Here is a 3579-nt window from a genome sequence, read left to right as displayed (position 1 = left end):
TTATATACACTATACACTGTACCTTGTATATACAGTATAGCAACAAAAGTAAATAGAATTTATCGTACTTATTGAATATTATTTATATACGACATAAAAATCCCCATAATAATCTTCATAGTAAATAAATCCCCATAATAGAAACGTTATCGATGTTTTGACCAATAGTATCTTTGTTTTTTTTTTTTTTTATTTTATACAAAATATCGTTTGTGGACTCGTATATCTACAATATTATTATTTAATAGCATAACGTACGTCATTCGGAGTAATGACTTGAGTTCACTTTAGTGCTAGTGAATAATTAAATATATAAGTTCGATATTTATTGATTTTATATATTTTTATTGCTATCTAAATATTTAAATACGATGTCAAAAGGAGAACGAGATTTTAATTCAAAATTAATAGAAGCAATCGAAGGATACGTCTGCTTGTACGATTACAAAAACGATTATAGAAATAGAGATAAGGTCGACCTGGCCTGGGAAAATGTTTCAAAGGAGGTAGGACGAACAGGTTAGTAAACAACTTTGAAATAACTTCGATATATATTTGTTAATATTAATGATTACAATGGTTTTTAGTCATAAACTTAATTTATTATTTATACAAGTATAAGTATAAATATAAATATAAGTATAAGTTACCAAATATATCTATAGCGACTATAGTGATATTTTTATTTTCATATTTAATAACCATGTGATTACTCTATACTTCCCACAATTCTTAACCATTGAGGTGGAATAGCAACAACAGGTTTTAAGAAGTAATCACTGAGGTAGTCTCTCATTCCCTTTGCTGTCGTTAAATTAACGTTTCTGTTTATTTCTAAGTTTACATTCGGCATATGAGTGTCTTCATCAATATTAACATCATTTCTTGGCGTATACATTTTTTCCTTCTGTTTTGCGAATGTAATTATGCAAAACACATGCACATTTTTTAATAGATATCACGGTTTTTTTCTGAGCAACCTATAGGCGTTTCAAACACACGAAACTTAGATGTGAGCATTCCAAAGGCACACTCGACTGTCTTACGACCTAAAGACAGCCTAAAATTGAAAACTCGTTGCTTATCAGTTAAAGAGCTTCTAGGATATGGTCGCATAATATATGTTTTAAGAGGGAATGCCTCATCTGCTGAAAAATAATAAGGGAAGTTGTGTTCGTTTTCGTCAAATGGTAATGGTTCTGGTGGTGGTAAATTAAGACCATCAGCTTGCAACCATCGACCTAAACGAGATGAACGAAAAAACTCCCCCATCGCTGTTTCTACCAAGATCGCCTACATCAATAGTAACAAAACAACCATCTGCATCTGCACACGCCATAAGTTGAACAGAAAAATAACCTTTGTAATTGAAATTACGAGAGCCAGTATTTCCAAATTTTTTAATTCTTATGTGCTTGCCATCAATCGATCCCAAACAGTGAGGCAAACTCCATAGTTGTTGATAACGTGCTGAAATGTTTTTTCCATGCATTTGTATCTGGAACAGGTAACCATTCTGGATGTAAACAGGTCCATATAGCTTCTGTTGTTTCTGCAACAGTCATACCAATTGTTCTTTCACCTCTTACGAAGTAGTGAGCCAAAGCTCTAAAGCTGCCGCCTGTGGCCAGATATCTGAAATAATATAATAAAAAAAATGTTGTGAATTTTTAGGTTAACAAAATAAACAAATTTTCTTGTTTTTTTACGATTTAATAGAATATGTACTGATAAAAATACTCATAAAATAATATAATTAATATTGATTTTTATAAAAAACTCCAATTCTTATAAATATTGCTCATAATTAAACAGAGTTAAAAAATGCATGTCAAACACTCATTTGTATACTGCCTAGCGGTTAATAGAATAATTGTTTTCTCTTTGTTGTAGTAAAAGAATGCAAGGAATCGTGGAGAAACTTAAGAATAGTTTATACACGTGCTATAAAGAAGCCACCTTCTGGATCTGGAGTGAATAATAAAAATAAGACGTGGTATCTTTCAGAAAATATGAGTTTTCTAAAACCATATATTAAAATTACTTTGGACAAATCATTACCCGGAAATTTACCATCACCACCGAACAACGAGGAATTTCAAGAATTTGAAGAAGAAAACCCAACCGAAATAAACAGATCGGATATACGCAATGACATTGAAAATCCCACATACGATGTTTCGTCTTGTAGTATTAGTGCAGATACTACCAAAACTACAAGCCAATATGCAATGGGGCCTCCAAAGAAAAAGAAAAAAAACACAAGTTGATACTGCAGACGATTGCATAATCAACTACATTCATGCAAAGTCAAATAAACCACCAAATGAAGATAATGCGAAAAAACTTTTTTTATTAAGTCTACTTCCAGATTTAGAAGAAATGAGTACAGTGCAATTCAGAGCTTTCAGACGCGATGTGGGCAATCTTATTGACAGAACACTTGGACAACCACCAATACCATACTTGACATCTAACAACTATCAAACAACTTTTCAACATCATTCCGATTCCTCATCATATGATGGTCACTCTCACACATCAGAACAGAATTCTTCTGAGATTGACCACCCTAACATGCTGTACCAAGAACTTCAACCATATTTGCTCAGAAGACCAGAAAATTGAATAACAAAAACTAGTATTTTGTAATTAGTATACTGTATTTTTTCTGCTAAATTTCATTAATTTTTATAACCCAGAAAATGTTTAAATTTGTAATTTTTTTTTTTACTGAATTTCTATTTCTAGAATAAAATATATAATTAAACTTACCTCAATGTTATTATGAGTTTTTCTTCTGGTTCTAAAGCCATATTCTCCAGTTAGTATCTTTCTTCGTTATATGTGGTCCTGGTCCAACTGACTGCACTAAACGATGAAAAGCAACTTGAGACATTCTATAGAAACTTTGGAATTTATCCTCATCGGCGGTTAATTCCTTTGCAACTACATAGCTACTATGCTGTTTATCTTTTAAAAGTGGATGAATCCAATACCTACGTTTCCTTTTTTTGTTACGAAGCCACCAATATAACATAAACACATCCTCATCATCAGACGACATTGTCGAAACTATACATTAGTTTCTCACGCTTTAGTTTCACTGGTGTACGCAAATAAGAAATTAATTTCATAAAACTAGTTTCATGAAATTTATTTCTTAAATTGGTTTCTAAAACAAATTTCTTCAGTGTGCAGCCCGGCTAAGTTATCAATAAATGAAAGAAATGTACAACAGACAAACGACCGATTACAGCCGTACGTGATGATTAGGGAACCGATTTATATGTAAATACATATTTTTATTAAAACGAAATATTTAAGTTTCGATAAGAAATGTTCATGATTTAAATCATTCCTATTAATACGAAGCTACTATTATTTTACATATTTTGGTATAATTACATATTTTTACAAATTTCACTAATTTGTAAATATTTTTAAACATATTTTATTATTTCATCATTCATACGTCTTCTTTGTATAAAATTACGAGAAATTATTTCAAATTTAGATCCAGTAACTTTTATCGCTATTAGAATAGCTCAAAATATTATGCAAAATAAAACATTAAAA

The 3579-nt window shown here is 30.7% G+C and overlaps 1 pseudogene; it reads right to left on the bottom strand.

Moving 5' to 3' along the window:
- Nucleotides 1–670: 670 nt before the first annotated feature.
- Nucleotides 671–1477, bottom strand: LOC112679835 (annotated as a pseudogene).
- Nucleotides 1478–3579: the final 2102 nt, after the last annotated feature.

Source organism: Sipha flava, unplaced genomic scaffold (assembly GCF_003268045.1).
Source record: "Sipha flava isolate LNK unplaced genomic scaffold, YSA_version1 169_pilon_pilon, whole genome shotgun sequence".
In the NCBI taxonomy this organism is placed as follows: Eukaryota; Metazoa; Arthropoda; class Insecta; order Hemiptera; family Aphididae; genus Sipha; species Sipha flava.
This window is presented reverse-complemented; position numbering and strand designations above follow the sequence as displayed.